Below are 14,380 nucleotides of genomic sequence, written 5' to 3'. Positions count from 1 at the left end.
ACCACCATGGTCCCTGTGCCCATGAACACTAAGGTAACCTACCTAAATGACTACCGAACCGTAGCCCTCACGTTTGTAGCCATGAAGTGCTTTGAAAGGCTGGTCATGGTTCACATCAACACCATTATCCCAGAAACCCTAGACCCACTCCAATTTGCATACTGCCCTAACAGATCCAAAGATGATGCAATCTCTATTGCATTCAATACTGCCCTTTCCCACCTGTGAGAATGCTGTTCATTGACTACAGCTCACCGTTCAACACCATAGTGCTCTCAAAGCTCATCATAAAGCTAAGGACCCTGGGACTAAACATATCCCTCTGCAACTGGATCTTGGACTTCCTGGCGGGCCGCCCCCAGGTGGTAAGGGTAGGTAACAACACATCCGGCACACTGATCCTCAACACAGGGGCCCCTCATGGGTGAGTGCTCAGTCCCATCCTGTACTCCCTGTTCACTCATAACTGTACTGCCAGGCATGATTACAACACCATCATTAAGTTTGCCGATGATACAACAGTGGTAGGCCTGATCACCGACAACAACGAGACAGCCTATAGGGAGGAGGTCAGAGATCTGGCGGTGTGGTGCCAGGACAACAACCTCTCCCTCAACATGATCAAGACAAAGGAGATGATTGTGGACTACAGGAAAAGGAGGACAGAGCACACACCCATTCTCATCGACGGGGCTGTAGTAGAGCAGGTTGAGAGCTTCAAGTTCCTTGTTGTCCACATCACCAACAAACTAACATGGTCCAAGCACACCATGACAGTTGTGAAGAGGGCACGACAAAACCTATTCCCCTTCAGGTAAGTAAAAGGTTCTACAGCTGCACCTTCGAGAGCATCCTGACTGGTTGCATCACTGCCTGGTACGGCAACTGCTCGGCCTCTGACCGCAAGGCAGTACAGAGGGTACGTACAGCCCAGTACATCCCTGGGGCCAAGCTTCCTGCCATCCAGGACCTCTATACCAGGATGTGTCAGAGGAAGGCCCTGAAAATGGTCAAAGACTCCAGCCACCCTAGTCAAACACTGTTCTCTCTGCTACTGCACGGCAAGCGGTACCGGAACGCTATGTCTAGGTCCAAGAGGCTTAGCTTCTACCCCCAAGCCATAAGACTCCTGAACATCTAATCAAATGGATACCCTCGACGTTTGAGCCCGAGGTGATGGCTCAAAGGTCGAGCGGCAGTGTCTGCGGCAGTATCGATTTCCGCGCTTATAATATTTACCTGCATTGTTGGTTAGAGGCTTGTAAGTAAGCACTGTAAGGTCTACTGCACCTGTTGTATTCGGCACGTTTGACTACTAAAACTTGATTTGATTTAATCACTACCGTGCATGAAATATACGTATTTTGGTAACACAAAACAATATCTCCATTTGTCCACAAGGTGGAGCCAAGTGTTCAGCAAACTGAAAGCTGTGGCTGAAACGGTACACCGTATGTGCAGAACACCGAGACATTTTATTATCTGATAGACTGGAAGTCAAGTCATAATTTGTTGACCTGAAATAACTGTCCAAATGGAAAATAATATTAAAGTAATTGTAGTTTTTCATTAGAAAATCATTAGAAAGTACCATTGTTCGTTATATGTTGACTTGACCTCTGATTGTGGCATTGGAGCCATAGGCAGTAGGTTGATGTAAAGTATCACTAGATGGCAGTAGTTAGTTAGTTCAGCCTCTGATCACAACCTGCCTGCCTGCCCTGAATTTGACCTTCACACTGGTCACTGTGGGGTTTGAGTACGATCATTGTTATTACTAAAATTAGACCTTTATACACGTTTCTACACCCACCAGTGTGCAGTGCAAATCTTTTTTATTGTATTTTCTAACAATATAGAACATACATAAACAAAAGACAATAAACAGACTCACACAAATGTCAACAAACATCAATGACATCACACCTGCTCAGACCCACCTGTTCCTACCCCAACAATGCACATCACGTATGTCTCGCAACCACACTCCCACTCCCCCTTCATCCCCTGGAACATTCCAGTGCTTGTAACACAATGCCATATGGCCTCAAATGATGCTGTTATGTTTCTCTCTGTAGCCCAATTTTTTTCAATATTTAAATAGTAGTGCATTTGATTCATCCACTGTCTTAACGATGAAGAATCAATTGAGTTACAGTTTTTACCTCAAAGTTTTTTTCAAAATGATTGATGAGAAAAGTATGGTCCAGTCCATTGGGTATGGTCCAGTCCCACCCTCATATGCCACGTCTTGAAATATGCAAATATATGGATTAAAAGTAAACTTACAATGCAAAACTGCAGTGCAGTAAAAAAAAAAAAAAATACTGTTTGGTTATTCTACATATTGAGAGATTGGGACTATGAGGTTCTATAAAGCATTTTTGGCAACATTTAGTTATTGACACAGACTTTTTCTGTTCAATGTTCTTTACCTTTATAGTACTCTAAATACCCCCAATTCATGTTGATTAGTTCAAAAGAACACAAGATAAAGAAAATTGCTGACACCTTTCAAACTGATGAGGGTTCTGTACTTTAAAGCCAACTGTCTGAGAATCATCTTTTTGCAGATAGAACCTTATAGTCCCAAGCTCTTGATATCACTATGGCAATGGACCACAGTGGCTGAATAAATATCATGAACATATCTTACACGTCTTCAAAAGATACATTCTATTTTATTTTTTTAGAACATCGTAATTGGGCTCAAACCCATTCCAGTCTTTGTTGTTACACAGAAAAACTGCAGTTCAGCCGAGTCATGCATCATTTCATAGAGACTTTCAACCTTGAGTTCTTTCTTTGATATAAATATTTTTATTCCCTAAAGCTTTTTACCAAAGCTTAGCAATTATAAGTCAACCTGTGAGGTGTCACGATGTCAGAGCTGAACTGAACTGACGCTGCACTTAAGGGCATACCTGCCTCACAAGCACAGATAACCATTGCAGATATCTCAATTCATTTTAGAAATAGATTTTTTTAAACTACATTTAAAACAACAATTGTAGTAGTCCCTTAAATTACCAGGCAAATTCCAGCCAAAAAAAGTATACCTTCACCTTCTGCGTTATCTCGGAATCTTTTATTCAGCAAATGCATTTGCTTCAGTGTGCTTTGGCCACGGGTTTCAAAAGATGAGAGGAGTGGTATTGCCTCAGTCGGTCCACTAAATGGACTGCGCATGTGCTGTGATCCTCAAAGTATGGTTGAGATGATACTGTGGCCAATGTGGAGCGATGGCGCCACCTCACCCCCCTCCAGTTAATGATATACACCAGTGGGTGTAAGCCTGGGTGTCTGCTGCAGCCTGACAGACTGACTGACCGACCGCTTGGCTGGAGAGAGGACTCTGTCTCTATCCCTCCCTGCCTCTCTGCATTCCTACCTCTCTGCCTCCCTGCCTCCCTCCTTCTGCCCTTGACCTTGACTGTGAATTCTGGGATACATTGCCACCCTACAGTTAGCAGCCACCCTGGTATCGCCACAATCTAAACAATAGAACCAGGCAATAAAATGGGCGGAGGGGGCCTGGGATTGTGAGAGTGGGGAGGGGACAGGGATGCTTGGTGGAGGCGCGGTTGCCATAGGTACCTGTAACTGTGCCAGAAAGGAGACCGACGAATTTGCATTTATTCAAATCATGCATGAATAATTTGCTATCCAGCCCTGGAACGCAGGCAGCAAACAATGACGGTTCACACATCCGCACCCCGGTTCCCTCTCCCTTCATATCCCATGGCTGTGTGGGAGAGGTGAGGAGGTTATACTGGGAGGTATGCAGGAATAAAAGCTGCTTGGAAATGCATCTGATTTGAATGTGTCAAGACAGAGGAAACATGTCTGGTTAATATCGTTTCCCACGGAATAATACAACGGCTGTGGGTGCCTTTCCGGATGAGGGTGCATTGGGTCCACTGCGCTCCCTTGAAAATGCAGTCGGATTTTGACACATGCTACATTACCAGGTATAGACATGTAGGGATACAATGCAAAATGGAGCAATGTGAAACGGCGTATTGTTAACTTTGAGCCTATACCCAGAGTGTAGAGGCTCAGTAGAGGGGTCGAATATGGCTGCCCATCAGTGGAGACAGACAACCCTGTGGCACTGCAAAGGCATGCTGGGTAAAATCCTGTGCAGTCGCTTTGATAGCCAGCCACTGTCAGGTTCAAAAGCAACGGCCACTCCTACAGTAGCTTTCATACATTCCACCGCATTAAAAACGCCTCAAAAAACATTATGGGGAACATAAATAGCCTTGTAAAGGAAGCCAGAAAAAAACTCTAAAACATCAAGAAGGACAGTGAGAAAAAATATCAAATCAAAATGCACAAGACAATAAAGTCTCAGTCCAGAATGTGGGATAAATCCCTTCATTCACACAGGCGATATTCTCAAGTGCTATAAGATGTCGCCTCCCCCACCTCAGCCCCAGCCCACTCTCCCTACCTCAGTCTTGTTAATTCTATAAGATACAGCATATTGCCACTTATCGGCTGGCAGCGTTGTAAAAGCACTGAGGTCACTGCATTACGGAGCTGCTGGGCTCAATACTTCCATTAGAGGGAGTGTTCAGGCTGCACTGGGCTTCACTCAATCAAATACAGCCTCCATACTGCTGTTCCAAGTGCAGGGGAGGGGTCACGCTCACAAATGGAAACTCCCTCACTGGTCTAGAACTAAGCACACATAAATCTAGTTATATACCCCCACTCACCCTCTACATTTTTATTTCTCTCTCTCTCTCTTTCTCTCCCTTTTTCTCTCATCTCCCTCTGTCACGCGCACACGCACACACATGCAAACACACGCAAACACAAACACAAACACACACACTTCAATAGGGCTCCTATTCCAAATTCCAACTTAAACTTGAAGCCCTTAGTGGAAGTATGTCTATTTTCATAGTAAGAGTGTGAATACGAATGAAAATAAATGTAGTTCTTGAATTTGAATGTTTAATATAAATGACATTTTCCCCATAGAAGACATTTAACATGTAACTACATCTGTTTAATCCTGACATCCACTGGACTAAGAGCAAATGAGTTGCAGCTCCACAGAGCCTTAAGAATGAGAAGAGAAAACAGAAAGCAGAGAGGAGACTGCAGCTGCTCCATATGACACTCCACCAATGGAAAACCAACACTGAGTGTACAAAACATTAGGAACACCTGCTCTTTCCATGACATAGACTGACCAGGTGAATCCAGGTGAAAGCTATGATCCCTTATTGATGTCACTTGTTAAATCCACTTCATTCAGGGTAGATGAAGGGGAGGAGACAGGTTAAGGAAGGATTTTAAAGCCTTGAGACAATTGAGACATGGATTGTGTGTGTGTGCCATTCAGAGGGTGAATGGGCAAGACAAAATATTTAAGTGCCTTTGAATGGTGGATGGTAGTAGGTGCCAGGCGCACTGGTTTGAGTGTGTCAAGAACTGTAACCAAAGAACATCCGGTCAACTTGACACAACTGTGGGAAGCATTGGAGTCAAAATGGGCCGGCATCTCTATGGAACGCTTTCGACACCTTGTAGAGACCATGGCCGACGAATTGAGGCTGTTCTGATGGGAAAAGGGGTTGCGAAATCAATATTAGGATTGAGGTTGTGAAGGTTTTGAACATTCAGAGTAATGAGGAAAACACCAGTGTTTTTCCCTCCATATTTCTGATTGCGTAAAAAATGTAAAGTCCCGTTTTTAATTCAGTATTGTGCATGAGATAAATAAATACATGTTAGGAAAGAAAATAACGCTTTCATTATATCACAATAAAATGCAACAATTTCATGACGTTCAGATCATTGAGGCTACTGCAGGAGTTGAGGTTAACTTCATGTCACTGCCTTTTCAAAAAGGTGGGGGAAAGAAAACGATAAGAAAAGATGTTGGGGTGCATGGCTAGGGAATGAAAAGTTCAACACATGCTTTAGCTGTGTGGCGGTGGTGTAAAGGAAACAGAATGAGTTGAAATGCATTCATTCCCACTCGTACATTTGCTGTTGATGGAGTAGCTTTGCATCTGATCTCACTTCCCTCCTCTCCCTTCCCTCCCAGTCTCTCTCCTTTCCCTCCCAGTCTCTCTCCTTTCCCTCCCAGTCTCTCTCCCTTCCCTCACAGTCTCTCTCCTTTCCCTCCCAGTCTCTCTCCTTCCGCTCCCAGTCTCTCTCCCTTCCCTCCCAGTCTTTCTCCTTTCCTGGACAGTCTCTCTCCCTTCTCTCCCAGTCTCTCTCCCTTCCCTCCCAGTCTCTCTCCCTCTCTCCTTTCAGTCACTCTCCCCTCCAGACTCTACTCTACTATGAAATGTTGGTGCACCATTGTTTCCCCACATACCCCTGTGTCTCTGTTGACATGCCGTGGACACAGATTATAGACAGAGGCGGACTCCTCAGCAATGTGTGGGGCTCTGCCCTGCCTACTGCATTAAGACGGGGCTAATTTTAAACAGCCATGTATTTTCCAAGGGGGATGGTCGGTGCGTCGGACAGACTTTGCATGAGAAAAGCCAGGGTCCTGTGAACCTTCTGCTCCCTGCGTCCACATTCAATAGCTTCATGGTTAGCATGACAAACTGCGCCTCCAAGTTCTCAGACTTTCCTGAACACACCCCCATCCCCCACTTCACACTCCTCAAGCCCCTCTTGTCCTTCTCCTGCACCCCACTTGCACCTCCTTGCACATCCTTGCAGCCTCTGCGCTGAGCTTGTTCTTTTCATTAGTTGTCTGGGCCAACAAGTCCATAGAGTTAGGGAGGTGACCCCTGAACTCAGAGCAGTCCCATAGATACAGTAGCTAGTACACAGAATTACCCCCCATGAAAATAGAAATAACAGCACAGGAAATGAAATGTATTCAGTACAACTTCACAATATAAGATTTGGGATTGTAAGAATTGAAACATTTTCAAAATCATGAGCGATAAAATGTATTCAGTAAATTAACTTGTACTATAAAAACATGAAGGAAGGAAGGAACAGAATTGTTTTCGATTGAAAGCTGTGTCCTGGTCTGTAAACAAAATAGACAGATTTTCTTGCATATGACCACAAATTGATATCAGTGCAATTTACCCTGAAGCTGGCAGTGAGTTGCGCACCTTACCTCTATGGCCCTGTACAGTAGCACTGAGAACATTTACTGACCCTACAAAACATTATGAACCCCGGCACTTTCCGTTACAGACTGACTAGGTGAATCCAGGTGAAAGCTATTATCCATTTTTGATATCATTTGTTAAATCCACTTTAAACAGTGTAGATAAAGGGGAGGTTAAAGAAGGATTTTTACACCTTGAGACAATTGAGACATGGATTGTGTATGTGTGCCATTCAGAGGGTGAATGGGCAAGTGTTACGTTCCCCAGTTTCTGTGTTGTTGTGGGTTTGTATGTGTGTGCGTATTTCAGGAAATGGAATTCTGGATTCCTCAAGCAGCTGATTGGTCGGCCCCATCGATGATTGGAGCTCTGAACCCTCCCTCTCGTCAGAGGAAACAGCTGTCTTCAATTACCAACTCCTTCTACAGCTGGATAAAAGCCAGTGTTCCTTTGTCAGGAGGAGGGAGTGTCTTTGATATCCTGTGTTAGTTATTGGTCAGTGAAAGTTTTGTTGAAAGTATTTTTTGTAAGTGCTGTTTCTGAGGTATGTGTGTGCCAATAGGACTTAGTGGTTTTGATTATTGAAATTGTTCACTTTAATTTTTTTTTTTAAGTATTTGTTCTGGGGGAGTGTTTAGGCAAGAGGCCTGCGGTATACATAACCCGTAGTATTTACTCCGTATATGCACACTAGGTAAGACCTGGGCGGACCACCCCATGTATTTTGGTTAGTGCACCAGGAGGTGATAAAAGATTAGGGAATGAGTTGGTATGCAGGTAAATCTTTAACTTTTTTTTGCTTTGGTTCCATCCAGCCCCTTTTCCCCACCTTACCGTGTTAAGGAATAATACATTCCCTGTAAACTGTATTTTTCTCTCTCCCTCGTCCTTTCCTCTGACCACGTACCTTTTTCACTCCACGGGGAGTTGAGTTGTAGCAGGGTGTTGCGTTCCCTCCGCCAAGAGACAAGACAAAAAATGTAAGTGCTTTTGAACGGGGTATGGTAGTAGATGCCAGGCACACCGGTGTGTGTCAAGAACTACAACCCTGCTGGGATTTTCATGCTCAACAGTTTCCTGTGTGTATCAAGAATGGTCCACCAGCCAACTTGACACAACTGTGGGAGAAATTAGAGTCAAAATGGGCCAGCATCTCTGTGGAAGGCTTTTGACAACTGTGGAGTCCATGCCCTGACGAATTGAGCCTGTTCTGAGGGCAAAATAGAGGGTGCAACTCAATATGTTTAGTATACACAGTGTTAATAAATATATACACAATTACTGTGCGAGGCACTTCATTTTGATCCATAATGAGGCCATTGTGTGGTGTGTTTTTTTTTTTTTAAAGCCGTTTTGATAAAGAATACAAAGGTTTGTACAGATGCCAGTCTGTTTGTCGTAAACATGGGACATTTTGCAGGGAAGGAAATCACTTTTCTGTGAGCACGTATTCACATGAGGAGCACGTATTCACATGAGGAGCACGTATTCACATGAGGAGCACGTATTCACATGAGGAGCACGTATTCACATGAGGAGCACGTATTCACATGAGGAGCACGTATTCACATGAGGAGCACGTATTCACATGAGGAGCACGTATTCACATGAGGAGCACGTATTCACATGAGTAGCACGTATTCACATGAGGAGCACGTATTCACATGAGTAGCACGTATTCACATGAGGAGCACGTATCCTGCACTCAAAAGTTGCCATCTAGAACCAAAAAGGGTTCCTTGGCTGTCCACAGAACCATATGAAGAACACTTCTGGGTTCTGTGTAGAACCCTTTCTATAGATGGTTTTACATGGAACCCAAAGGGTTCTTCTACCTGGAACCAAAAATGGTTCTCCTATTGGGAAGGCCAAAAAACTATTTTGATTCTATCAGTGCACTAAACTAAACACATAAATAAAAATACCCTGGCTGGGCAGAATGGGATAACGTCCCCTAAAGAACCAGGGCCTCTCCTCTAGTCTGTAATTATAAACATGACAGTGTCATTTTATCTGTGAAACCACAATACACTGTGGCTATTATGCCAACATCTCATGGCTTAAACAGCTACATGGTTGTATAATGTGTCAATTCAACTTGAAAATGATACAACACACAACCCAATAGAATATTTATCAGTCAAAATTAAAGAAATTGTCTGTACCTGAGCATTTAGCCTCCTTTTCCCTCCTTCAATAGTCTGAATATAGCATACATTATTCCTTTTAATACTCTGAATATAGCATACATTATTCCTTTTAATACTCTGAATATAGCATACATTATTCCTTTTAATACTCTGAATATAGCATACATTATTCCTTTTAATACTCTGAATATAGCATACATTATTCCAATTAAAAAGAGGAATTGCCGTTCATGTTGAATAATATTTAATCTAATCATTGATAGGATCTTCTAAAAAATAATAATGTTAAAGGAAATTGTTAAATAAAATTCCCTGTGTTATTCTTTTGACTCTTTTATTTGCTGTAACTGGTAATGAATGACATAGGCATGCATTGTATACTGCTCTGTCATTGTAAAGGTCCTTTGTGTCAGTAATGTTTGGGGTTGTTAGGAACCACACTTTGCCTACAAACAAACTACCACTACTAACTGACCAACAGTGCCTCAATTAAAGGACAATGGCCGACGTCTATCCCTTTGATTAGAGTCGAAAGGGACTCTACTTTTACTTTCCTACAGGGAGGAACTGATTTGCTGTCATAGAATGTCATTCTTGTGTCAGTAGTGGCTATAGGATCAGTGCATATGATACACCAAAGTAAATGGAAAAATAATGGGGATATTCATTCAAATAGAATACAACATTTGGTTGAGGAGATTTTGTTCACAGGAGTTGTCTGTTCGCACATTTTGCGGTCCAGGTAGTTGAAATTCATAGAAAAAATAGAGAATTATGGAATTTAGATTTGAGATTTTTTCCACATTAGGGAGATATGACTCACAATAAATGTAAAAACAACTCAAACATACAGCAATTGTAATCCAGGGACAGACATCAACGTTGGGTCTTTGTGGTGTAAGTAATTTGCAGACTTTGCATGGCAAAAACCTCTGGAGTGTTTAGTGTAACTGTGGCATCACTGAAATGTACCGTTCATCTGAATATAACTGAACATATGAAATACATTTAAGCCATTTACTGGTCCAACGCTCTTAACTGCTAGGCAACCTGCCATCCCTTACAATAAACAAATAGGCCTATAGGTATTCTAGAACCATAGTCAAAATATCTTGAATATACTTCAATAAAATAGCCGATTCCCCTTAAAGTTTGCCAACATCAACTTTATCACTAGATGGGAAATAAAAACTGTTGCCAAGAGACCTCAGAACTGTAGTGGATAGTGTTGACCTAGGGTTGAGTTTTAATTCCCTCACCATGTGACGCAATGCAGCAAATGCCAAAACAGTGCATTCGGAAAGTATTCAGACCCTTTGACTATTTCCACATTTTGTTACGTTACAGCCTTATTCTAAAATTTATTAAATAGTATTAGGTGCAGAGCCCCTACACACAATACCCCATAATGACAAAGCAAAAACAGTTTTTTAGAAAAGTTTGCAAATTTAATACAAATTTATAAAACAGTATTCAGACCCATTCCTCAGTACTTTGTTGACGCATCTTTGGCAGCGATTACAGCCTTGAGTCTTCTTGGGTATGGCACTACAAAATTGGCACACCTGTATTTGGGGAGTTTCTCCCATTCTTCTCTGCAGATCCTCTCAAACTCTGTCAGGTTGGATAAGGATCGTCGATGCACAGACATTTTCAGGTCTCTCCAGAGATGTTAGATCAGGTTCAAGTCTGGGCTCTGGCTGAGCCACTCAAAGACATTCAGAGACTTGTCCCAAAGGCACTCCTGTGTTGTCTTGGCTGTGTGCTTAGAGTTGATGTCCTGTTGGAAGGTGAACATTTGCCCAGTCTGAGGTCCTGAGCGTTCTGGAGCAAGTTTTCATCAAGGATCTCTCTGTACTTTGCTCCATTCATCTTTCCCTCAATCATGACTAGTCTCCCAGTCCCTGCCGCTGAAAAACATCCCCACAGCATGATGCTGCCACCACCATGGTTCACTGTAAGGATTGTGCCAGGTTGTGCCTAAACGATATCATAACCACCATAGATAAAAGACAGTACTGTGTAGCCATCTTCATCGACCTGGCCAAGGCTTTTGACTCTGTCAATCACCGTATTCTTATCGGCAGACTCAGCAGCCTTGGTTTCTCTAATGACTGCCTTGCCTGGTTCACTAACTACTTCTAAGATAGAGTTCAGTGTGTCAACTCAGAGGGCCTGTTGTCTGGACCACTGGCAGTCTCTATGGGGGTGTCACAGGGTTCAAATCTTGGGCAGACTCTTTTTTCTGTATATATCAATGATGTCGCTCTTGCTGCGGGTGATTCCTTGATCCCTCTACACAGACGACACTTTTCTGTATACATCTGGCCCTTCTCTGGACACTGTTTTAACAAACCTCCAAACGAGCTTCAACACCATACAACACTCATTCCGTGGCCTCCAGCTGCTCTTAAGTGCTAGTTAAACGAAATGCATGCTCTTCAACCGATCGCTGGCGCACCCGCCTGCCCGACTAGCATCACTACTCTGGACGGTTCTGACTTAGAATATGTAGACAACTATAAATACCTAGGTGTCTAGCTAGACTGTAAACTCTCCTTCCAGACTCACATTAAGCATCTCCAATCCAAAGTTAAGTCTAGAATCGGCTTCCTATTTCATAACAAAGCATCCTTCACTCATGCTGCCAAACATACACTGGTAAAACGGATTATCCTACCGATCCTTGACTTGGGCAATGTCATTTACAAAATAGCCTCCAACACTCTACTCAGCAAATTGGATTCAGTCTATCACAGTGCCATCCCATTTTGTCACCAAAGCCCCATATACTACCCACCACTGCGACCTGTATGGTCTCGTTGGCTGGTCCTCGCTACATATTCATCGCCAAACCCACTGGCTCCAGGTCATCTATAAGTCTTTGCTAGGTAAAGCTCTGCCTTATCTCAGCTCACTGGTCACCATAGCAACACCCACCCGTAGCACATGCTCCAGCAGGTATATTTCACCGGTCATCCCCAAAGCCAACACCTCCTTTGGCCCCCTTTCCTTCCAGCTCTCTGCTGCCAATGACTGGAACCATTTGCAAAAATCACTGAAGTTGGACACATATCTCCCTCACTAACTTTAAGCGTCAGCTGTCAGAGCAGCTCAGTCAGATAGCTGCAGCTGTACACAGCCCATCTGTAAATAGCCCATCCAACCAACTACCTACCTCATCCCCATATTTGTTTTTATTTTTCTGCATAACAGTATTTCTACTTGCACATCCTCATCTGCACACATATCACTCCAGTGTTAATTTCTAAATTGTAATTACTTCACCATTATTGGCCTATTTATTGCCTTACCTCCTTACTTCATTTGCACACACTGTATACAGATTCTTCTATTGTGTTATTGACTGTACAGTACGTTTGTTTATCCCATTGGTAACTGTGTTGTTTTTGTCGCACTGCTTTGCTTTATCTTGGCCAGGTCGCAGTTGTAAATGAGAACTTGTTCTGAGCTGGCCTCCCTGGTTAAATAAAGGTGAAATAAAATTTAAAAAAAGGTTTATGTGGTTCCAAACGTCTTCCATTTAAGAATGATGGAGGCCCCTGTGTTCTTGGGGACCTTCAGACTTTTTTTTGGTACCCTTCCCCAGATCTGTGCCTCCACACAATTCTGTCTCAGAGCTCTATGGACAATTCCTTTGACCTCACGGCTTGGTTTTTGCTCTGACATGAACTGTCAACTGTGGGACCTTATATAGACAGGTGTGTGCCTTTCCAAATCATGTTCAATCAATTGAATTTACCAAGTTGTAGAAACAAGGATGATCAATGGAAACAGGATGGACCTGAGCTCAATTTCGAGTCTCATTTCAAAGGGTCTGAATTCTTGTGTAAATAAGGTATTTCTGCTTTTTTGTTTTTATACATTTGCAAAACATTCTAAAAACCTGTTTTCACTTTGCCATTAATTATGGGGTATTGTGGGTAGATTGACGAGGAAAAACATTAATTTGAGCTATTTTAGAATAAGGCTGTAACGTAAAACAATTTGGAAAAAGGCAAGAGGTCTAAATAATTTCAGAGTGTTTTTCACATGTTTGGCCTGATGACCCCTTTTTGGCTCTCAGGACAGCGACATTGAGAAGCCTGGCCAAACTCCCAATGGTAGTCTGGACAGAGGATAGGGTGAGGTCTGCCCAGATTGTGTGTGTTTCCACCCAGGGAGGGGGTCACTCCTATAATCTCCAGAGGAGTGTTTAAGAAAGTGTCTTGTACGGTTGGGTTTATCCCTGGTGAGAGTGAGGGAATCTGTCCAGCTCAATAAGCATGTATATCAGGCTATCTCACAGCTCACTGGACTCTCCCTGGGTGGGCCCTGGTCAATACCACCACTGCTGACTGGCCGGGCAGAATGGGATAATCTCCTCCTTTCTTTCAGGCCAGGGCCCAGGGCCTCCCCTCCTGGCTTGGCCCTAATTTCAGGTCATTACCAGTCAGGGCGAGGCAGGGGCTAGGCGGGCAGCCCAGTGCAGGGAACAGAGAGCCCATTTCAGCCAGAGCACTGAAGCGCACTGGGGGTTTTGGGGCATCGCATGAACCGGCTGTTGTGGGAAAACAATAGGAGGCGTGATCACCAAAAAACAAGGCCTGTGTGTGGCTCCTTCTTCCGCTCCAGCAGCTTCCTTCCACACCCCCTTTGCTCTCATACACAGGGACCTAATTGGCACCAAAGACGTAGGCCACTTGGTTTAACTTTCTCCTTTCTGGTCCTTCAGGATAACTCTGAGATGATCTGAATAGCTGTTGCAAATGTTGGACCTCCTGTGTGAAATTACCCATGTTCATATTGTATACAGATGTAGGATCTTAATTTGATCACTCTTTTGTTGGTGAGAATTTTCCTGCACTGCTTCTAAAGTTTGTAGTTTCCACTTTGATTTGACCTAACATTACACGTATCAACCCCTACAAAAATGTTGTGTTCAATTATAATCCACATAATAATTTCCTGTTGCTGCAGCATTATTTTCTTGCTGTAGCAAACTGTCTCAAATTAAAATCCTACATCAGTACCTATAATATGCAGTGTATGGTCTATTTCATTTGATTACTTTAAATGGAAAAACAAAAATAAAACTACTGAGGCAGCTTTTCTTTTTTCAAT

The sequence above is a fragment of the Oncorhynchus tshawytscha genome, linkage group LG05 (assembly GCF_018296145.1).
Source record: "Oncorhynchus tshawytscha isolate Ot180627B linkage group LG05, Otsh_v2.0, whole genome shotgun sequence".
Classification (NCBI taxonomy): domain Eukaryota; kingdom Metazoa; phylum Chordata; class Actinopteri; order Salmoniformes; family Salmonidae; genus Oncorhynchus; species Oncorhynchus tshawytscha.
The sequence above is the reverse complement of the archived record's forward strand: the minus strand, read 5'-3'. Positions refer to the sequence as shown.